The sequence below is a fragment of the Platalea leucorodia genome, assembly GCF_965183815.1.
Source record: "Platalea leucorodia genome assembly, chromosome: Z".
Taxonomy (NCBI): Eukaryota; Metazoa; Chordata; class Aves; order Pelecaniformes; family Threskiornithidae; genus Platalea; species Platalea leucorodia.
The window spans coordinates 82,533,298-82,558,461 of NC_138858.1; positions in this window are offsets into that span (position 1 = coordinate 82,533,298).

The following is a 25,164-nucleotide window of genomic DNA, read 5'->3' on the forward strand; positions in this document are numbered from 1 at the left end:
CACATCTTGGAAGCTCACAGAAAGAAAAGATTAGGCACCTGCTCTAAAACTTTTTTTCCCCAAGAATTCTTTTGGGGAATGTTGTGGTTTCGGCTGGCATAGAGTTAATTTTCTTCCTAGTAGCTGGTATAGTGCTGTGTTTTGGATTTAGCATGAGAATAATGTGATAACACACTGATGTTTTAGTTGTTGCTAAGCAGTGCTTATACTAAGTCAAGGACTTTTCAGCTTCCTGTGCTCTGCCAGCAAGGAGGTGTACAAGAAAACTGAAGGAAGCATAGCCAGGACAGCTGACCCAAATTGGCCAAACGGCTATTCCATACCATGTGATGTCATGATCAGTATATAAACTGGAGAGAGTTGGCGGAGGGACAGCGATCGCTGCTCAGGGCTGGGCATCGGTCAGCGGGTGGTGAGCGGTTGCATCGTTTGTTTTTCCTGGATTTTGTTTCTCTTTTTTGTTGTTTTCCTTTTCATTTCAATTTTTATTATTGTTATTACTATTATTATTATTTTTATTTTATTTTATGTTATTTTATTTTATGTTATTTTATGTTATTTTATTTTATGTTATTTTATTTTATTTTATTTTATTTTATTTTATTTTATTTTATTTTATTTCAATCATTAAACTGTTCTTATCTGAACCCACGAGTTTTCTTACTTTTGCCTTTCTGATTCTCTCTGCCATCTCACTGGGGTGGGTGAGGGTGAGCAAGGAGCTCTGTGGTCCTTGGTTGCCAACTGGGGTTAAACCATGACAGGGAAGAATAAAAATGAATGTGGTAGATCCTTAAAAGTGTTTCTCATAACAAGATAAACTGTTTTGCATACCAGTATAGATTGTTCTGACATTTGTTATGTGATTCTAATTTATGTATTTTTGTAGTGGGGTGAGGAATAATTTCACACATTTACACACAGTTTGTTTATTGACCATTGCAAAAAACACCTTCAAAATAAAGTTTTGCAAAAGTATTTTGCAAGTACACAATCTACATTTGTATACATATAAAAGGGAAACATACAGGTATAGGTAAACACATATATTCAACTGTAAAACCACTCCTGAATTCTGTATTATATAGAAGTGACTTCAGTGAAGCCTGGTACTGAAAGTCTTTGCTGGCATAATAATTAATGTAAGGCTGAAGTCTAAAATAAATAAGATCTTGGTTGTATTAGTCACATTGGTTCCCTGAAGGTGTTAGGTGTTTGACCTGAAGAGTACGGTTTGCTTGTTCTTCTGTAAGTAAATAAATAAATAAGTATTTTATGAGAAGAACCTCTGTAATTAATATGAGATTACAGATTCTCCATAAATGCCAAATTTCTGGATGTTTCCACAATAGTGATCATTTACTGAAATAACTGTCAGAGTCGGATTTGCTGTCCCTGTTACAACCGCAGCATTAACATCCCGTTGAGACACAACAGGGAAAACACTATCTCCCTTGGCGATGGGTCAGAACATCATTTTGAAAGTTTCCCTACCAACTCTTCAAGCACCCTTATAGGAAACTACATGGTTTGCTTTCATCCCTCATATTGACCAGGAAAAAAAAACCAAAACCAAAACCACTTCCAGGGAAATCCCTTTCTCTAATTACACTTTATTATTGTTAAAGTCTGTTTGTTAATGAGTATTTCCTTATCAACTAAAATTCCAGATCTGCTCTGTTAAAATCCATTTGTTAATGAGTATTTCCTTATCAACTAAAATTCCAGATCTGCTCTCCATGGAATGGCATTAATAAGATATTCTGTCCTCAGCTAGTCAAAAAACTTGTACTAGAAACTATAGGTAAGAGACAGAAATAATTTTGTTAACATGGACATGATGTAAGTAAGGGTGGGGTTTTTTTTTATTATTATTTATGGTGGGTCTTTTTAGTTTGTTTTTCTGGGAGTTGGTTTGTTTGTTTGTTTTGCATTACTACTTACATTCAAGTTGTCTGTTTCCTGTTACTATATACATTAACACGTGATGTCTCTCAAACCTGATAATCTTCTAATATCAAGCTTTGGATATCACAGGGTACATCTTTACACTGGATGATGACGCATTCACCCCAACATTTCATTATTAGTGCTATCACAACACCATGACTAGTGCCTGTGGCAGTTAACAGCTGCTGTAGATTTTAATCATCAGGCTATATTGCTTTCCTGAGGGGAAAGAATTCAGTATTTTTGAAACAGCTTGATATTTTCTGATAACGAAAAATCTTTATGCTTGGAATTTCCCTAAAAGCATAGGTTTTAGAAATACTAAACATTAGGATACTGGTGTCATCCAGTTAAGGCGCAAAATCTGTTTTATGTTGGAAAAGATGGAGAAGAAACGTGTCAATGCATATACGAATCACATAAACACCCTGCATACTCACGTAGTAAAAAACTAAAAAAGGAGAATATAAGAGAAAATATGGTCATTTAACCACACTGTAGAATAGGTCTAATCATCAATGTTCCTTAGCTTGGTAGAGTTACATTATTGTGCAATTGGACTTGAGCTGTGTGTCAAAGCTGTCTTTGAAGTATTCTGGACAGAAAAATAAAATAAACTCCCAGAAATGTGTAATTAGACTACAAATATTATACACATCAATGTTTAAAAACAAGTTGTACAGCAAAATGTTTTGTTCACTATAGTATATTGCTGAAACCTACTGTTCCCAGTTTTGCAGCTTGTAAACTAGCTACCCTGCCTCTGTGTATCATTAGATCCACTTCTAAAATGACTATATTTTACAACCTGTCCTCTGAGTTATAAAGACAAAGTCTTAAATGATGTGAGGGGTGAAGAAAATAAAATGATATGTCAGGCTCACATGGTAATCCATATCAGTATGGTCTCTCCTACCCTCAAGAGTGATCTTGCCAGACGTGCACTGACTTAACAGATCTGCCACCGGAAAGCTCCTTGCTGAATGACTAAGCTGTTGCTAAAAAAATCTGTCTTTCAAAAATGTACAAATCAGTAAGAAGACTCCTTTCTGCTTCTTGGGTAGGATACATTTTGGTGATAAAATAGGTAGACGTCTGTTAGTTATTTTGCGTAACATCTTCATGCACATGATCTTCCAGCCAGATATCTGCTTTCATCTGTTATAAAATCCTTGATTCTGATCAACTGTTTGCCACTTTGCAGCTGAGTAGAAACCCTAAAGAAGAACATTAGGCAGAGATAATCAATTCATAGGCTGTGCACATACTTGAAAGACACTGCTCATCATGAATACTTAGCTAGAATATTTATCAAATTGTAAACTCTGTTGCCATGCTCAAGTAGATTTCCTTCTAATACTCAGTAATCCTTGATTTACACTTGGATTGTCAAACCCAGGAAGTTAAAAGCATATTGAGGGCTTGATAAATGTCCTCCCTGTGTCTGAGCCACTTAATTAAGTTTGGTGTTGTGGTGCTCAGCCTCAGTGAAACTACATACAACTCCTCTGCCTTTCTTTGAGATTTTGTTAATTTAACTCTTTTTTGTTTGCACTCATAATTATGTGTCCAAAGACAGCCATCCTGCTTTTCAGTGGTGGCTTAATTATGCCTGTTGTTTCCAATAGGCATATGAAGCATTCTGGTTTCTTTGCATAAAACAATGTTCTGTTTCTTTCCTTAGTACTGTCTCTATCATACCAAAACCACCATCATTGCTCACTGATTTGTACAGCTTCCTCTACTATTTGCTCCAGTGACCTTTTCCCTGCAGCCCTCTTAGTTCAGCCTCTGCAAGATTCACCCACAAGATGCTTGCCCTTTCCTACTCTTAAAGCTGTAAAATGAGCAAACGACCTCACGCTGTCATTCAGATCATAAAAGCATGAGAAAGGCTTGAAAAAAAAATTAAATGGTAAGAGAGACCCTTAGAGATCAAGGGTCTTGGACTGAGGATAGTCATGCTCATCTTTCTCAGAACTGACATTTACGTGATATGCCAAAACAGAGATCTTTCATGTTCCTGTGTAGTTCTCCCAATATGTGAAGACAGTTTCACTTAAATGATGCTGTAATTCTCAATTCCCACATGAAACTTCTGAAGATTTGGGTCCTTCCTGGTCAAAAATACAATAGTAACAGAAATGCTTTAAAGCTCTGTCTAACAGAGAACTAAAACGAAAATCTGGGTAGCCAAAAATAAAATGTCTTTCAGTAGGTGTGTGGCAAACTGAGGTGCCTGCACAGAAGCCTAAATAAGTTGCTTGTGGGTGTCAAATGAGTGTATTCAGAACATGATAGATACCCACTGTTGGCATGACATTAAGGAGGACAAGCAGACATTTTCACTGAGAGCATGGGGTCAGATCTGAAGGTATTGTTGGTCATAACACCATACACTGATTTGACATGAGGAGACTTGCCCTGTCTCCTGTTTTCCATTTACTTTCATACTTACAAGTCAAAACCTACAGTTATGAGCCAGGCTCTGGAATCTAGGTAAGGAGATGCATCCTCTTGTAGCAATTAGGTGACTCATAGCCTGGAGTGAAGTCATGGAGTTACAACCAGACCTTAAGAAGAGGAAGAATACCATACTTAAGATATGGTTGTCTCTTTTAACAAGCAACTCCTGCTCATTTAGTCATCTCCCATCAGAAAGGAATTTAGCTAACCTGAATCCCAGCTTCTAGAGATGTGTACATCCCTGGGCCTCGGGCAGGACTGTGTTCCTGCTGCCTGCAAAAGACAGGATTTATTAATAGAGCATCTGTCTGCCTGCTAGTGAGTACAAAAGCCAAGATTTGAGCTGTGTAGTAGGTGGAAGAGCTCTGGCTCAAGCATGACTGAAACTCTGGGGTGGTCTGAAAGCATAAGTGGAGCACAGCTCTTTCAACTCACTGTGTGAAACCTTGTACATCTCACTTAGTTTGTGTGAATCTCCTTGCAGGGATTGGATATTTACTTTTTCAGTCTGAAACAGGTATTTGAACAAGTTCAGACATTGCACGTCTGAACAATGTATTTGAAACTTGATATGGGACCCACCAAATTAGAATTAATGGTAGCATTCATGAATGCAGGCCATGAATGTACCTTCAGAAGTTTGGCTCCGACATTGTACTTGACTTGAAATGTCTCACATGTTCCCTCCTAAAATGTTAGGCATGGTAATTTAAAACATAGTAGACTGGTCTAGCCAACTATTCTTACAATACAGACTATAAGAGACAGAAGTCCAGTTTTTCTGTTGTGTTATGAGGCTGTGAATATGTTATGGTAAACCTTCATCCTACTTATACATGCTTTGTTGCTATGGATGGATACTTATACATAGAGAATCCTTGCTTGTTTGCTTACAAAATCAGTAGGCACAGACACAGCCATTTCCTTCTCCAAGCAATACATCTCTAAAGCACAACTTTAAGCTCAGCAATTTTTAGAGCATACTTTTAAAATCTGGCAAATTGTTTTCATTATTTATATATACTATGGAAAACTTGCTTTAGCAGTAGCTAGCCTGAATGTCTTTTTATCTCATTGGGCTTTGCAAGAGCTAGAGAAAAGTGGCCTGGGACTGTGGTGCATTTCTTAATATTGTGAAATCCAGAGCAAAATCCTCACCAGCCTGTGATTAGCTTGTCTTTATATTCCATCTCATCGTGCAGCCAGATACATTGTATAAGTGCAATTTTTAAAGGCATTTAAAATGTAAAGGTCTTATTGGTGCTTTCAGCAGTGGCGTCAAATCAAAATAAAAGACAAAGATGTTGTAACTACAGAAAATGAGTAAAACATAAATAAATAACACCTGCTTTTCATTACTATATTAAATTACCAGCTTCAAATAAACCTCAGGTAGTTAAATATTTCTAGGAAAGAATAGAAGGGAATCAAGTATTCCTGACTTTCTACATTGTTAAATATCAGTAAAAAAATGAATGGGTTTCATCTTTCATTTTCAGAACTCATTAAAATCATTAAAAACAGTTCTAGGCTAGACCCACAATCTGTGTCAAATGGTATGACTTCATCATTTGTGATTACAGGAAATTTCTCTTTGCTTTTGTGTCTGCATATAAGGCTACTGTGAGTTTAAGCTCTCAAACTGTGAAATTGTAATCCAAAATTTGTATGGATTTTCTGGCATTGTAAATTCAGCTTAGACCTTCATGGGTAAAATTACGGACACCCATATCTGCTATACTGTCATGAGCAAATGTAAATAATTTTCTGACAGATTCACAATGAAATCTTGGTACAGTATTCCTCCTAGATTCTTACTAGAAAGGAAGGCACATTATGGTGATTTTTGCTTCTGATTCATGGCTTAAATACTTATGTGAGCAGTTTATTAGCATGGTTAATTTTAAGTGATATCTAATATTAAACTCTGAACAAACAAACCAGCTGGCATTGGCTTTGCTGTCGTAAAGGTAATTGATTAGTCAGGTCTTCTATTTGCTACAAATTACTAAAAATTAAACATGAGATTAAGGTGGAATGTAGTATTGGAAAATCCCCTTCTAATACAATCGTGGCTGCTAGATTTCATGGGACAGTACAAACACACACTGACAAATATATTCTCTTCAAACTCTGTACAAGTCTTGTTGCATATATACATGTTAGTCCTATCTAAAATGTTGTTTAAGCATTTTCTTCATTTAGTGCTACAACCCCTATCTCCTAATCTTAATTAAAGGATTACTGTGAAAATATTGCTTCCATCTCTGTCTCAAAGTAATGCTACCTATCTGCACATTAAGGATAACCTCATATTGAAGTGAACAGAAATACTGTTAGGCAAAAAGTAAACCGGAAATGAGGAGGGGCAGTTTGGACTACAATCTTGTGAACACCAGCACTTAACTGAAGGGACCATTAGTAAAATCAAACTGCAACTAATATGAAACTGCTGAAAGAAATTATGTTCTATACATTTCAAAATGTTAAACTCACTATGACATGAAAATGGTAAGTACAAGTATTCAGAGGAACTGAGATCAGACGTTCACAAGGATAACACTTTACACAGGACTTTAATAAATGCACTGTTGTACTTCAATAAAACCCAGGCAATTATTAATAATCTATATTATTAAAGACACATCAGCTACATCTAATCTCTTCTCTTTTTACCATTTATGAAGGATTTTGCACCTTCCATGTACAGCTTTCTTATCAGCCCAGTTTGAAAAGATGATAAACTGGAAGACAGAGCTTATACTGCGTACAGATCTCCCATTTCAACGTTCCAGGTAGCTTCAGAGACTCTGTCTCCTTGGATAGATTAACTCACTTTCAGACCTAAAAAAGTTTCTTGAAACAGCTTGTGTCCAAAAATAGAGGGCTGTATCTTATTAACACTTTAAATCCAGCACTTGAGCTCTTTATTTCCATTTATACCAGTTGTTTTCTCACAGGTATGTGAAAGTACTTGGAAATGTCACAGTTTCACACCAAGTGAATTCATGTCCTGGAACAATGTATCAGATAATTTTTTAAGCTTGTTATTTAAAAAAAAACATTTGCCATATTTATATATATTTAATTACTTCTGCTTTTACAGTGCCATCAGGAGAACTTGTCAGCAATCCGTTCTGTGGAAAGGTGAGGGAAGAAGACTGCTAATGTGAAGACAGTACTTGCTCTAAAATAGAAATGACATCTAAAGTGAATTTGGGTGTATCCAAGGCAGAGCTCGAGTTCAATTGCTTACACGCATGTCACTGTAGTAAAATGTTTTAGGAAAAATTATAGCATATTATGCCTTTAAACTTCTAAAACTTTCCCAAGTTTTGTAATCTACAATAGGAGAGATTAACTTTTCAATTTTGCCATATATATGTATCTATAGTTGCATGTCTACCCCTTGGTATATATTCCCAATCAGCATTTTAAGCTATTATTTCCCATGAGAGGTATCGTACTTAGAAACTGCAGAAATAAAGGATGGTCAGCATCTCAGTCATAGAAGAACTGTAGAAAAAAGATTTATATAATGACATCTTCTACACAGAAGAGTCATCAACCTTTTCACACCATTAAAATAAACAGAAACTATGGCGAGACAGAAACAGGAATAAAGGCTGCTAGACAGGAGAAATGGACATACTGCTCTACTTGGCCAGTCTGGGCTGAAGCATGGTGTCATGCCATGGGCCAAATTGAAATGGACCAAACGAAATAAATGAATCCAGAGAGAACAGCAAGGGTGATGAGACACCAATGAAATGATGCACAAGGAACGACTGAAAGCATTAAGACTTTTCAGCTGAAAGAAGACAGAGAGGAGATAAATCTTGCCATTGTAAACACCTGCTCATGGCAAATCAAAGATCAAACCCCAAAGGGTAGTGACGGGTATTTACAACAGAATTTAAGGGAGGGAAAGAAAACATTCTGAGGGTATCATTGGGTCAGTACTGAAGGAGGTAGGAACTGGCTGAGCAGCTCTTATTACTGGAGTCATCAGGAGATGTAAGGAAAGATGACTCTTCCCCAGACAAAGAGCCAGCTGCCTTCTCTGCTTTCCTGAGATTTCATAATACTATTGAGTAGAAAGCCAAGAGGAACAGAGTGTGTTTCCTTGTTCTACTTTCATTAAATTAGCATATACTTAAAATTACTCTGGTGTTCTCTGCTAATTACTATATAGTCATATTGTGCATAATAAGATAATATTCTATGAGTTTCTAAGACAGAAGAAATCAGCTCACTCTTTTACCATATACAAATCAGTATTTCTTGGTCACAGCCTTTTTCACATACAGTTTACTTTTTCAAAGCAGAGAAGATAGAAAAAATAGAGAAAGTATGTAGTGATGATGATACTGAAATTATCAAAGTTTTATATTAAAGTAAGACATGTTTACATATATTAAAAAAATCCTTTCTGTATTTGCCCCTATATGCTAGATGTGATTAGGACATACTATGATAATCCTCTTTCATTCTGATCTATTTTCTGTCACTATTTAAATGGTTTGATTAGAAATATGTATTTTGTTATGTGGAAAGAGACTAAGGAGTCCTAAATAATGTCTGCATCTATGCTTGGGGAAGAAGGAAGAACCTTACTCCTTCCCCTAACTTGCTCCTGCATAACAGATACAGTGCTCTGGGAGTGGCTAATTAAGAGCTTGTGAGGAATGGACAGGATCCAGGAGAAGCCAGACATGCAAAGTTGATCCAACCACCCACCAGCAGAAAAGCATGTAAAGTATTAGTTATTGGAGATTCTTTACTGAGAGGCACCGAAGCACCCATTTGCCATCCAGACAATTTCTTTAGAGGAGTTTGCTGCCTACCAGGAGTTTGCATTCACAATGTCAATGAGAGACTGCTGAGTTTGGTGAACCCTGCAGATTATAGTCTGCTCGTACTCTTCCACATAGTGTCCAATGATACTGCAACAAGGCAATTTAGAACCACCAAAAGAGACTATATGTCCCTTCCAGCAATGTTAAAAGGATCTGGAGCGCTGGTGGTGTTTTCTTCTATTGTCCCAGTCAGAGTAAGGGGTTTAGGAAGGAGGAGATGAATTGAACAGGTGAATGTGTGGCTGGTACCAAACTCAACATTTTCGCTTCCATGATCATGGATCTACCTTTGAGAGCTGGGCCTGTTGGGAGCTGATGGGATCTACCTGACCAAGTGGGGCAAGAGGGTCTTCACCAACAAGCTGACCAGACTTATACGGAGATATTTAAACTAGATTTAGGGACAAGTTTTTGAGCAACAGACAAGAGCCGGGGACTGCTGATGTATTAGGAACTAAGAGGGAAACACATGTGAAACACCTCAAAGGAATTGTATCGCGTTCCTCTAAAAAGGTGACATGCTTGATAGCCCAGATGAATTGCCTCTATACCAATGCATGCAACATGGGTACCAAGCAGGAGTAGTTGGAAGCCATTGTGCAGATAGAAAGCTAAAATCTAATTGCTACCACAGAAACATGGGGGGATGAATTGCGTGACTAGAGCACTGCAATCAACGTCTATAAACTGTTCAGAGGGACAGGCAAGGAAGGGGGAGTGTGTGGTTGCTCTCTATGTAAAAGAATGGATTGATTGTGCAGAGCTGTCTTTGAAAAACAGTGATGAAGAGGTTGAGAGATTATGGATATAAATTAGGGGCCAAGCCAACAAAGAAAAGCTCTTAGTTGGTGATTACTACAGGCCACCCCACCACGGGGAGCCTGTAGATGAAGCATTCTTACTTCAACTATAGGAAGCATCATGCTCAGAGGCTGTAATCCTGCTGGGGAACTTCAGTCACCGTGACATCTGTGGGCAAAGTGTCACAGCAAGCAGTAAGTGGTCCAGGAGACTCTTGGAGAGTGTCAAGGATAACTTCTTAATCCAGGTGGTAAACAGTCCGACCAGAGGAGAAACATTACTGGACCTGTTGCTCACCAATGTGGAAGAACTAATAGGGATGTCAAGGCTGGTAGCAGCCTGGTGACCATGCTCTGGTGGAATTCACAGTCTTGAGGGATATGAGCCAGGTGAAGAATAGAGTTAGGACACTGAATTTTAGGAGAGCAAATTTACAGTTGTTTAAGCAATTAGTGTGTGGAATTCCCTGGGAAACTGCTCTCAAGGACAAAGGAGGTGAACAAACCTGGCAGTTCTTTAAGGACATTTTTCTTAGAGTGCAAGAGCTCTCAATTCCCATGTGTAAGAAATTGGACAAAAAAGGCAGGAGATCAGAATGGCTCAGAAAGGACCTCGTGGTCAAACTAAACTATAAGAGGGAAATGCATAGGCAATGAAATCACGGATGTGTACCCTGGGAAGAATATAGGGACACTACCTGGATGTGCAGGGATGGGATTAGGAAAGCTAAGGCACAGCTGGAGCTGAATTTGGCAAGGGATGTGAAGCATAATAAGAACTTTTACAACTATATTGGCTAGAAAATGAAGATTAAAGAAAAGGTACCCGCCCTGGTAACTATGACAGGAGAGTTGGTGACAACGAACGTAGAGAAGGCTGAGGTAGTCAACAATTTTTTTGCCTCAGTTTTCAGTGGTAATCTATCTTTCCACATCTCAAGCCCCTGAAAATCAAGACAGGGACTGGGGGAATGAAGTCCCTCCCATCACAGGAGAAGATCAGGTTTGAGACGACCTGAGAAACCTGAACATACACAAGCCCATGGGACCTCATGAGATACACCCCAGAGTCCTGGGGGAACTGGCTGATGTAGTCGTCAAGCCACTCTCTACGATATTTGAAAAGTCATGGCAGTCAGGTGAAGTCCCTGGGCACTGGAAAAAGGGAAACATTACACCCATTTTTAAAAAGGTAGAAAGGAGGACCCTAGGAACTCCCAACCTGTCAGCCTCACCTCTGTGCACGGGATGATTATGGAACAGATCTTCCTAGAAGCTATGCTAAGGCACATGGAGCAGAGGGAGGTGATTTGAGACAGCCTTCATGGCTTCCCCAAGGGCGAATCATGTCTGACTAATTTAGTGGTCTTCTACAATGGAGTGACTGCATCAGTGGACAAGGGAAGAACTACAGACAGATGTTATCTACCTGAACTTCTGGACTGTCAGATGGATAAGGAGTTGGCTTAATGACCACATCCAAAGAGTTACAGTCAATGGTTCAATGTCCAAGTGGAAACCAGTAATGAGTGGTGTCCCTCAAGGGTCCATACTGGGACCAGTGCTGTTTAATATCCTCGTCAATGACATAGATAGTGGGATTGAGTGCACCCTCAGCAAGTTTGCAGATGACACCAAGCTGACTGGTGCAGTTGATTTGCTAGAGGGAAGAGATGCCATCCAGAGGGACCTTGGCAGGCTTGAGGAGTGGGCCCATGTGAACCTCATGAGGGTCAACAAGGCCAAGTGCAAGGTCCTGCACCTGGGTTGGGGCAATCCCCAAGATCAATACAGGCTGGGGAATGAATGGCTTGAGAGCAGCCCTGCCAAGAAGGACTTAGGGATACTGGTGGATGAAAAATTAGGCATGAGCCAGCAATGTGCACTTGCAGCCCAGAAAGCCAACTGTATCCTGGGCTGCATCAAAACAAACATGGCCAGCAGGTCAAAGGAGGTAATTTCCCCCTTCTACTCTGGTCTCTTGAGACCCCGCCTGGAGTATTACATCCAGCTATAGGGTCCTCAGCACAAGAAAGATGTGGACTGTTGTGAGAGACTGGACTGTTAGATAATTGTCTCAAAGCTTGTTGGCAAAGCTTGTGTGAGCCTGTGGTGGTAGCGGGAGGTTCTGATACCTGTCAGACACTGGCAGAGCAGTCGCAGAGACGTCCGGACCTGGCTGGCTACTTGTCACATGGGGTGGGTCACGTGAAAGATGAGACCCAAGATGCGTGGACAGCGCATGAAAGGTGCACGCATGTGCCAGACGGTGAGTACGTGCCAAACATGCCAGAGCCCAGGTACCGACTCCCGATACCAGAACTCCACCCCCACCCCCTTCCGACCCTCTATAAAAGGAGAGTGAAGCCCAACTGCAGTGTGCACCCACCACAGAACACATGACTATGGACCAATGGGACGCCGCTGGATCCATGGTGGTGATTATCCTCTGCTTATCTCTCCAAATGCTTGCTTAGTTTCCTCCTAATATTTCCTGCCTTTTCTATCGCTCTTTTTCTACTTAATCATGTTCAATAAAGTGAGAAAAGATGGCGGCATTTGACCTCGTTTGTGTCTTAATCTCACTCTTGGGATCATTAGAAACCTTCCCCGAACCCAAAATCAGACTGGGACAACTGTTAGAGCGGGTCCAGAGGAGGGCCATGAGAATGGTTAGAGGTCTCCAACACCTCTTCTACAATGAAAGACTGAGAGAGTTGGGGTTGTTCAGCCTAGAGAAGAGAAGGCTCTGGGGAGACCTTATTGTGACCTTTCAATATATAAAGGTGGCTTATAAGAAAGGTGGAGAAAGGCTTTTTACTAGCACCTGTAGTGACAGGACAAGGAGCAATGGTTTAACACTGAAAGAGGGTCAATTTAGATTGGACAAAAGGAAGACATTTTTTACGATGAGTGTGGTAAGACACTGGAACAGGTTACCCAGAGAAGTTGTGGATGCCCCATTATAGGAAGTGTTCAAGGTCACGTTTGACAGGGCTTTGAGCAACCTGATGTAGTGGAAGATGTCCCTGCTCATGGCAGGGGGATTGGACTAGATGATCTTTAAAGGTCCCTTCCAACCCAAACCATTCTTTGATTCTAGGAAACTGGAGGGAAAGGACAGTAGATGTTGATATGTTAGTGTCCTCTTCCTCTTCTTCTTGGGAACACCAATGTTTTAGACATCTACATAATTTAGGACTCTTCAAAAGTGATAGAAAGTGGATTGGAAGTGTTTTTTCATAAAGCAAGCTGGAGCCCAGATATTTGCCTTCTTTCCAAAATACCTCCTTCAAACTACAGAGACTCATTGGATGTAGGAATTGTTACTTGTCTACCCATGAAATGTTGTCATATCAAGAGAATCCTTGTTTGCCTCCTAGAGCACCTTCCCAGTAGCTTTGCATTGCTGTGCTGGCTCTGCTTGGTGTTTTTTTTGGTTTCTGAGCCTTCTTCCTGCTCTGTTTATTACTGCAATGAACAACAAAGCCTGAAATCATTGCCTTCCACTGTCAGTGTCTTCAAGCAATACTAGTAAAATCACAGTGTTCTTTGAACAGGTTATGTAATTAACAGGTCTATAATTAATCGTAGTTTTTGGTAGATTTCACAGTTCTGAGAACTCTGTAATTATGTGTTTAACAAAAGGAGTGATACTTATTGGCTGTATACAGTGACTAATGTGAGGCATTTCTCAGATATTTCTTCATTTTATAGCTCATGTAGCTGATTTGAACATGAATATTCTCATTCTTCCCCTTTTCCACCTTTAAAATAGCTAAAAGACAGATTTGAATTGGGTCCCCACTCTGTGAATACTTCCATAGTTATGTGAGTTCACTGAAAAGATCAGTATTTCCATTCTTCTAAAAGGGGAATTTAGGAAATAGAAAAGGAAAATAGAATAGCCTTCAACTTTCTCTTCTAATGTCTATTTTTCTCCTGTGGATAACTGTCCTGATCCAATGTCGGGGGAGGTTTTGATACGATCCCAAGGACAAGATTAAGACGCAAACGAGGTCAAATGCCGTACAACCCTTTGACTTTATTTCAGTGAACAAAGGGGTGAGGACTGGGTAGGGAGACGGGGGGGGGGGGGGGGCGGGGAAAGAGAGAGAAGAAAAGAGCAAGAGAGCGGGCAAGAGAAAAGAGAGAGAAAGAGAGTGCTCAGGCAGGTGAGAAGAGGGCCACATGGGGGAACTAGCTACCACCACTCCGAGTCTGGTGATATCCCGTCGATCAAATGTCCAGCCAGTCCAGCCTCTGTGTCTGCAGGAGCAGCTTCCAAGGAACACGCGGGGTAGGAGGAGAAGCCCATCAAAAAGCGCACGCGGTCCTTTTATAGGGCCATGCACATGCGCAAAACATGTCTGCATACGTGCAGTTCGTGCTTCTGCTTTTCGCACTCTCGTCTCCGCTTTTCGCGCCCTGGTCTCTGCGCAGGCATACGTGCAGTTTGTGCTCCTGCCTTTTGTGCCCTGGTCTCTGTGCAGGCGTCCTGTGACGTTTTCGTCGTGGGCTGGATGTCGAAGCCAGGAGACGGCGGCATAATTGCAATGTCGAGACAATTCTGGTTCCATAACAGTCCTCGACAATAACCCTTCCAAAAAAATGTAGGAAATGCAAAAATTGTACCTGCATAGTTGTAAGGTTGTGAATTAAGATGCAAAAATAAGCAATCATCCACTATGGATGGAAACTGGATAAGATTAGTAATACTTAAGAATGCTATATTTCTCCACAAATTGTATAGTATCTTTTTCTCCATGGAGAGTGAGCAAAATGATTCTGGAGGGGAAAGCAGATGTTCCTGTAACTGTCCTGTAATTACAGAATGTTTGAATTGTCAGTAATATCAGGGGGTAGGGCTTCATGGTTTTCATACTATTTTGTGATACATTGTAATTCCCATACTCTTGATTATTATTATTGTTATTTTCATGTATTATAGCTGTGCCTGTAAGTCTTCAATAATTAACTCTTTTTGCTTTTGGGACCCTATCCCCATCCAGCAGAAAGAGTCCCCACATGTTTGTGAGTAACCATGTTGTATTGGGTTTGTGTGGCAAGGTTTTGGTAGCAGGGGGGCTACAGAGGTGGCTTCTGTGAGAAGCAGCTAGAAACTTCACACATGTCCAATAGAGCCAATGCCAGCCAGCTCCAAGACAGTCCCGCGGCTGGCCAAGGCCAAGCCCATTAGCGACACTGGTAGCGCTTCTGGGATAACATATTTAAGAAGGTGGGGGAAAGAAAAAAACTGCGCAATTGCAACCGGAGAGAGGAGTGAGAATGTGTGAGAGGCACAACCCTGCGGACACCAAGGTCACGGAAGAAGGAGGGGGAGGAGGTGCTACAGGTGTTGGAGCAGAGATTCCCCTGCAGCCCATAGTGAAGACCATGGTGAGGCAGGCTGTCCCCCTACAGCCCATGGAGGACCACAGTGGAGCAGATATCCACTTGCAGCCCATGGAGGACACCACGTCAAAGCAGGTGGATGCCTGAAGGAGGCTGTGACCCTGTGGGAAGCCTGTGCTGGACAAGGCTTGCTAGGAGGACTTGTGACCCCGTGGGGGACCCACGCTGGAGCAGTGTGTTCCTGAAGGACTGCACTCCATGGAAGAGAGCCACACTGGAGCAGTTTGTGAAGAACTGTAGTCCATGGGAAGGACTCAAGATGGAGAAGTTCGTGAAGGACTGTCTCCCATGGGAGGGACCCTACACTGGAGCAGGGGAAGAGTGTGAGGAGTCCTCTCCCAGAGGAGGAAGGAGAAGCAGAGACATGTGATGAACTGACCACAACCCCCATTCTCCATCCCCCTGTGCTGCTGGGGGAAAGGAGGTAGAGAAATTGGGAGTGAAGCTGAGTCTGGGAAGAAGGGAGAGGTGGGGGAATGTATTTTGATATTTGGGGTTATTTCTCATAACCCCACTCTGATTTGATTGGTGATAAATTAAATTAATTTCCCCAAGTTGAGTCTGTTTTGCCCATGATGGTAATTGGTGAGTGATCTCCCTGTCCTTATCTTGACCCACGAGCCTTTCATGATATTTTCTCTCCCCTGTGCAGCTGAGGAAAGGGAGTGATAGAGCAGCTTGGTGAGCACCTGGCATCCAGCCAGGGTCAAGCCACCACACAAGTTTAAGTTATTACACTTCTCTGTCTTTGTGTGCCATGTCCCAAAGCTTTCACTATTCGCTACAAATGAATGAAGTGAAATTGGATAACTGAAATTAATGGATATAATGAAATTCATGTGGATATAATAATTAAATGTTGGATATAACTTCATATATTGCTCTTACAGACTTAATCTCCAAATGTGATGAAGTAACAAATGAATTTATTTAGCTGATTAACATTTTTTCTGTTTCAGGCAAAAAAACTACAGCTTTTCTGTCATCCAGTCCTCTCCTCTGGTAAATAAATCATCAGACTAAGTCCTTATCCTAGTATGTAACATTATTTTCCTGGTTTTGCTCAGAAAAAAATAAATCACAAAGAATTTTCGTGTGGTTTATGAAGAAGAACAGTTAGTTGCTTGGCACAGTTAAAACTAATTCTTGAATAGACTAGACAAAACTTTCTACCACACCATAAAGCATAATTTAACACTGGCAGAGACCGGAATCTCCTCTGAAGTGAGTATGTTCATGCAATTCCAGGTCCATGACGGACCAGCAAGGTTGTTGGAAATTCACCAGTTGAGGACATGACCTTGTGATTTGTTGAACAGCAAGAACAAAAATTGTTTTATTATTTTCAAATCAGCAATATTGAATTCAAGATTCTCTGGTCTGAGAAATGACTTTGACATCCCTCATAGAGGCAGACTTGACTTTACAAAAATTAAAGTTTCAGTTTCTTGTGTAAAACAGGAGGTAGTTTCCCAGACAAGTGGAAATGTTTGGGTTTTGGTTTTGTTGTTTTTTTTTTTAAAGAAGAATGAGAACCTCTAAATTTTGAAAAAAATGCTTTGCTTTCAGGAAAACATAGTGTTGAAAAGGCTGAAATGGATAGTGAAGTATTGATAATAAAGAAAAAAAGAATTTTTGTTTGGTTTAGCTTGCTGCTTTTCAATTTCTGTTATTTCTGTCAATATTTATATGTATTAACTACTTAAATATTTATAAAATGTGTTGCTATTGCTCTTTGCCTCATAAGTTCATCCAAATATTTAATTAATTGACTTTGGTAAAGTGTTATAAATTCTGTATCAACAGCACAGACTCAGTTACTATGTGGCACAAGCATTACTAAACCTGTACCCTCAGAACAGAAGAGAAATTATTGTCTTTAAACATACATGCTCATAAAGTAATGAGTGCAATCAGTCTTTTTCTGTGGTCCCAGAACTGATTGTCAATATGCTATTATTCTGAATATTCTCCTGAGAGGTGCTGTACAGCATCATAAACTGCAAACTTTTTTCCAGGTCAGGTGTGGTGTATAAGGTGAAGGCAATGACTCAGTTTTCAGCTGATGTATGAACTTTGGTCCATTGAAATCACAGGACCTGTGTTCATTTAAAGGTCTGTCCACTAGTCTTTTTTAGATTACTTTGACACAGTTGTCTCACTATAATTTTGAACATGCAATTTCCATGCTTTCTTGCTATGTGCTGTAGTGTCAAACATCCTTGATGCGATGCTAGTTGAATGATATGCATTTATGTGTTTAATCTAAAATCTAGGCAGTACAGAGAAGTCAGTGGTCCCTAAGGTTCCACAGATCCCTGCTGTAGACAAGCTCAGCTCTTAATTCATCATTTTTTCCCATGAAGCACAGTAATATATTTTTTTCCTTCAGAAACTGGAAAATAGGTTTTTGTGTCCAAGACTACTGCATATTAACAGGAGAAATGCCTTAAAATGCCCCAAATGTTTCCATGTAGCTGTTAAATACTGGAAACACATTTGCTGGGAAGAGGCAGTATGTGCTTTTACATGTATTAACAACCCTTCTCCAAACAAATGGTGCCCTAATACATAACAAAATTTAAAAATTATTTCATATAGTTTTGCCTTTTAATTACATTCATCAAGTAACTTAGTTCCTTAGTAAGTAAAGATTTTTCTCCTTTTACCTCATTTGTTAATTTTCAGAAGCCATGATGTCTGTGAACTGTGATCTTTTGAACCCAGAAAGTAATGCCACTATAATACCATTATCTCATTAACAAAAGTATCATTGCTTTGAAACTATTTTTTCCCTTTGTTTGACTTTATTTCAGAGTCTTCATTAGCCGAAAACCAAACAAAAAATATTATTTTGAATTGCATCTATATTACCATCTCTATTCCCATTTCAAGTGTAACAATCACAGATTAATCTTTGATACATTAAAAAATCTTAAATTACAAATATTTAGATGGCAGCCTCAAGACAATGCCTTTGCTAATGAAGAAGACTTTGAGTCAGAAGTATTCAAAGGCTGGAAATAAACAAGATCTCTTTGAACTAAAACTGTGTTTTATTGAGGAAGACATTATGTCAAACAGCTGTCTACATACATTCTAGCATTCATTTTATGAATCATCATTTCATATAATGGATATTTTACTATCATATCCATAGGATTTTTAAGTTGTTTGTTTCATGTAATAAAATTAAGTTCTGGTAGATTTTGTTGCAAAGCTATTCGCAGTCTTTTTTGTGTGGATTAGAGGCTAATCTTAATTTATAACCCGCACTATGATTCAGTAAAACACTTCTGTTTCCATGCAGAGGAGGCCCACGGATTGATGAAAAATGTTGTAGATATGGTATAAAGGGCAATGGTCTAGATGCAAGTGGGGAATGTTGATAAATGGTTAATGAATGTGTGGATTTCATGGCAATGAAAGCGGGTTTTTCTGTAGCTTCCCCATTAGAAGGATGTTAAGAAATAAATCACACTCCATCAGCATTAACATACCTCATAAAAATCTAACACAAAAAGAACTTGCTATGTTGCATGTTTTCAGATTCTCAATATGTACTAAGTACATTTCAATAAAACAGAAGCTTTTACAGGCCTTAAAAGGTTTTAAATCCGGCATTACAATACCACTCCACATTTAAAAAGAAAACAAAACCAACAGAATAAAAATAAAAATCAACACCTCATATTCAATTTTAAAATCAAATTAAATCGCTATGAATAATATTGATATTCTCACTTTCTGAATCACGTTCCTTCTTTAATCACTTTGATTTCATGGCACAAGGACTTATCATGAAACCTTGACCTTCTAAATCTTGGCAATCTTTTTTTTTCTGCTTGAACTGATTTCAAAGATACCCCAAATGTTTTCAATAGGCTAGTGTCAGGCTAAAGAGCATCATACTGAACCCATCCTGTGATTTAATGGCCTCAGAAAGACACCATTGCTCTTTCCTGTGTTTGTAAAAAGGAGCAAAATATGATACACTGTTTCTTGCTCAGGATTCACATGTGTCGTACAGGGAAGGTTGGAAATCATTGCCTTGTACTCTTCTTTCAAACTGTTACTGGCCTGCAGTTAGGAAAAGTGATGTCTATTGCTGAGTTTGCATTTAGGGCCTGATCCATTAAACACAAATTTTCTTCTATTGGCTTTCATGTACTTTGAGTCATGTTCTCCTCACATATGTAGAGCTCTCAGAGTTAATCAGCTTTTAAACTTTTTTTTTTTTTTTTTTTGCATGAAAAGCTTGTATATACACATTGCAGAAAAGAATTTGATACTTAAGGGAGTGGATTAGAAGAATTTTGTAAATAATGAGACAATAAATTAATACTCTGGTTATTATTCTATAATTTTAGTTTGTGTTTAATACCCAAAAAAAGGACAGTATAATAAAAAAATCTAATCATCCACACAATCTCCTCGCTAAACAAATACTGTTCTGAAAATAATTGGTTTGGGAAGTAGTGGTAAAGCAAGAATCAGTGCTTTAATTTCTTCCCAGAAAGGAATATTTACCTAGGAGATTGTGAAGTAAATTTATTTGCCTCTCAGAGATACATATAAAATTATATAGAGCTCTGTATCTTTGTAGAAAATGGCATGACAAATTTTTACATACATAAAACAATATGCTACACAAGACAGCAAAGACTTGAAAGCATTTAAGGTGTCATTTGCTTATCCTGGATCAGGTGGAATAGGAAGCTGAGACTCCTTTATATTACATTTTTATCTGTCACGGTTTAAAGTGCTTTGTAAAATAACATTTATGATCTCTACCAGTAAAGAAACACATTCTGTGGAATGATGCTTACAGAAGAAATGAAAATCAGTTTCCAATTAAGACTAAGTGCCATCACAGACCTCTCCAGAGATGCTCTCTTTGTCTTATTGATGCACTGCAGATGTTCTGCTCAGGCTAAAGAAAGGGTGGAAAATGCAGATAATTTCCTACACTGTTGTTATCCTTTTTTTTTTTTTTTTTTTTCATATTGTTAAGGGCTAACATTGCCATCTTATTACTTGCATTTCCCATGGAGAAAGAGAAAATGTTTTACCTGTCTTCTTTTAAGAAAGGAGAGAAAAGGAAAAGAAAAGAGAATTTATCATAAGTGAAGAAATTTTGTCCCAAGAGAGCTTTTACATGTTAAAAGTGACTGTTATTACTTTTGAAGTGGAGACATGTAGCACTGTATTTCAAACATCATGGTTCATATTTTCTCAAAATCCTGGAAAAGTGCACAAAATCAATATGAAAGGCCAATGCAGTACTTCTGGGATTAGAATATTTACATTTATGAAATTGGTATTAGGAGTCTGTTCTGCAGTGGACACCAAATTATTTTACAATATCTCCCCAAACAGTTTTCTTTCATAAGGACAGCAGGTGTTACAGCTTCACTTTGAAAACAGCTGTTCCCTAAATTAAGCTACTCAAAATACTATATTTTCTAAGGGGCCTCATAAGAAATCCAGTATGATTATAAATTGGCTTGAAAATTCCCTTCTTCATTTGAGGTCCTTGGTGTTATATGATATATAATAAAACCCTTGTGTTTCAAAAATGCAAACTTTCGTCTAGATTGATCATACTGGCAAATAAACTGGATTAAATGTGTTGCATGCTCAGTTATTCAAACTCAGAGTTTGGTCCACTAATTTTATGGGACAAAGCAAAGATTTAGCTATCCATACCGCCATACTGTAGCATTGATATATTCCAGCTGTTCCAGGCAGTCATTAGTTTGGTCCAGTGGGTTTTGGACTGTTCTTTCCAAACCCAAACATTATATATGGTGCCTGTAAAGACAACTGTGATACTTGGAGATTAGTCAAAAGATGATTTTTTGAAGAGGTTCTAGCTGCTTTGTGCGTTTTCTTTTGTGCACTAATTTTCCACTTTTTGATCTAAACTCCGTTCTGTGGTAACCTGTCAACAGCTGCTACTAAATAAGTCTTTTCTCCAAAGACAGTCACAGATGCTATAAAAGCTAAAGGGTGTCCCAGTCTCTCTGGATAGCTTTTTGCCTAGATCCAAGCAATGCCATAGTTATGACATGCCTGGGTTTGGTGTTTGCATTGGCATGGCTTTATGTTCTTGGCCATAGTCTACATATGCTGTTTGCCCTCATGGCATTTTCACTCGGTCAGTGCCAGGCAGACAGGTTAGCTATGAATTGGAAAGGCAGTGTGCAGACAGAGCCAAAATGATCTTGTAAAGTCAGATCTCACCAAGGCAAAATTGGAAATTTCTACACCAAGCAAATGTGGGTTTACCAATTCTGCTGCTTCTGGTGGCAGTCTACCATTTCTGGACATCTGACTGTCCAGATGGAGATGCTGGAAACATGGCTAACCCTCATAAATTAACTGTATGGTTTATGTGCAATAGGACCAAGTGAAATGGAACAAGGATGTGAGGTGGATTAATACTTCCTACTGTTGGCAATTGTGGAAATGGCCTTCTGTTTGTTTTTATTATATTCAGGAAAATAAAACTTTACATTTCAGAAATTAAAAAAAAATACAGTGAAGAACAAAACTACCTAGTTTTCTTGAATTTTAAGAGTGAAAGGAGTGGTGAATGCAGCACTTTCAGGGAACAATTCATCTCATCCTAAAGTAAGATAATGCAGGCATTTTCATTTATCATGACTGTAGTCCACAAGGCTGGCATGAAATGCCACTTTATCTGATACTGGTTATGCAATGGCAAAGAAAAAACACAGCTCACTTTTTTCTTTCATTCTAACTTTCTTTCATCATGTTTCCTACTTCCAATTTCATCTGCTCTGTGAAACCTAAGAATCTATGTATTAACTGAAAAGCTTTCTACAAAATCTGGGAAAAATAAAAGCAAGGTGGTACTTAGAAAGTTAAGACCATATCCAGATGAAAAGTATTCTCTGGCTGGAAATTACATGTGCATGAGTAATGATTAGCATTGGATTATTAGCTCAGCTAAATTTATGTATAAGATGACTTGTTTTAAACCAGTATTTTTGTCCTGATTTTATTTTCAAGGTGAAACAGAAATTAAGGAAAAGACAGTCTTTTCAAAACAAAAAATTGCCTTTTGAGGGTGTTTCAATCACCCTTTAAAATATATTCCACCAACTTATCCGAATTTTTAACTAAATCTATTCAAATTTTTAACCAAATCAGGATAATAAAATACATTAAAACTACTTTCCTTGAATTTTAAGAAAACTTCACTTGTCTTTACATAGAAACTTCTCAAGACCTACTGTCTATAAATATCTAGTCTCTTCTCTTGCAGCCGTAAGATATTTTGCTGATTTGGCTTGAAAAAAATGGAAAACACGAGCATTGACGGAGGCTGATAGCCAAATACAAACTGGTTTATAGCTTATCACAAACGCATTGCCAAAACTTTAGCTGCCAAGACACATAAATTGTGTTCCAGGCTCAGCTGATGAATTTTATGTCAGGCTGGGCCAGCTGTCTTAGTGAAACATCCTAACTCTGTGCAGTGCCCAAATCATCATTCCCAAAGGACTGCGTGTTGACATTTTTGTTTGGTTACATAAAGGCCATCAAAGCCTGGCAAAATGCTGTAACTCTGTCTCCAGATGGTGACACAGCATGCTGTCACTTGTGACATACCCTGAATCAGCAAAGTCTTCCTTCAGGCCATCTTGTAATACCACAACAGGCAACAAATGCCAGTGACTCATTTCCAGATGGATATCTATATCCTGATTAGTATTTTTAAAAACAGTAAAAGCATAATATTGTTTATACCATGCTAGACTGGAAGTCCATCCAGCCCAGCATCCCCCCTCCAGAAGTGATTGCTGGCAGATGCCAGGAGGAGAACATGGAACAGGTCAGGTATTATACCCTACATGTTGTAGAAGTTGCTTTCTAGTTCAAATAGATTCCAATACATAACAGTAGGAGCAAGGCCTGTTGGACCCTTAGACTGCAAGCTGTGAATTTTCACCTAGATATGCTGACCGTATGCTGAACTCTTACTTAGCTACAGGAAGGAAGGCCTTGAAACTGGTGCAAACCAGGAAGAGAAGTTAGCCAAAACCATCAGCAGAAGCTGCAGCTAATCAAGATAAGAAAGAATGACCTGCCTGGGGACTGGGAAAAGATCCAATAAGGAACAAGAAGACCCCAGACCCAAATATTACCATTGGACCAAAACATCGCATGAGGGGAGGGGAACTTAGACTGTAAGGGTATAACTGCCCAGTGATTTCTTTGTTCAGGGTCCCTCTCCGGAGGCACCCAGCTCGAGCTGCTCTCCACCGCTGTACAACTCAATAAATTCACCTGGTGTATGTCGTGTCGAAGACTCTGCTTCGGGGAAACCTAGGGTCAAGCCTGGAGGGAGATGAAGCGCCCGAGGGTGAGTGTGTGTGTGAGCGAGGAGTTGAAAAGGGGCACCCATCAGCTCAGTGGAGCTGCCTGCTGCGAAGGGCCTCCGGTCCTAGCAGTTAAAGTCTTGGGTGGTGTGTGTGTGACTCCCTGGATGGTGTGTGAATGCTCGGGCAGCGGCTGCTCCCTTAACATACAGGTATTAGGTGAATTTTTCATCAAGTGAATCTAGTCACTTTTTCAATCCATGTCCACTTTTATCATCCACAATATATTGTTTCAGGGAGATGAATAGTTTCATTGTGTACTACTTGAAATATCTCCTTTTTGTGTTAATTTAATAATGTCTACGCCTGATTCCATTTGATAACAATTTTCTCATTAAATAACAAATTAAATTAGAGTTTATTACGCAAAAGGGTCTGGATTTATGAGTTTTCACTTTATAACATTGTAGAATGAAATTTAGAGTTCAGACTTAGTCTGTTATACTCTGCACTAGAATTTTAAAAGTTAGACCGACAGCTATGGATTTTTGAAGTACCAGAGTCTTTATTGGTTGTATTGTTGTTGGGTTTTTTTCCTTTTATTTATGATCAGTTCTTCAAAACCAGGTTTAAATTATAATAGTAATGAATCCATAACATGTTTTGTTATTGAACACAAATTCTTTTCTGTGGCTGTATTGTGCTTGGACTGTATGTGATTAAGGTTATACAAACAGGTATTTCACTGCTTACTTTAATACCTAACATATGATACTTAACACATCATGTAAAATAGAAATATCCAAAATTTCTGCTCAGCAAAATCACCTTCAACTAGAAAAAAAAGAAAGAAAACAGCTATGAAGCTATTTGAGTGGATGATGAAAATTTGTGTCCCCTTTTCATCATTTGAGGAACATTGTGTATGATGAATCTATTATTAGCAATTGCTCTCTGAGATTCAGAGGAAATCACACTGATGATGATCACTGACTTGCAGAAATGTTTTGGTGTCTGATCGCATAAGCTATATAAACACAGGTCTGCTCAGAACTTTGATAGGTTGTGGGCCCAGATCAAAGGAAAGGCTTGAAGGACTGGAGCCATGTGTTCATGAGTGAAACATGTCTTTAACTAACTTCGAGCTGATGCCTGTTCTAATTCCAAGAGTTTTTGTTGTTATGTTAAAAGCAGTATGTGTTATCCCTCATTGGTATGCGGTACTACAGGTTCTTCACAAAATAGCATATCTTCTTCTCGCTACATCTTCCCTACAAAGTCAATAAGTGCATTGAATATAAACCAGCATGGGTACCTCCCTGC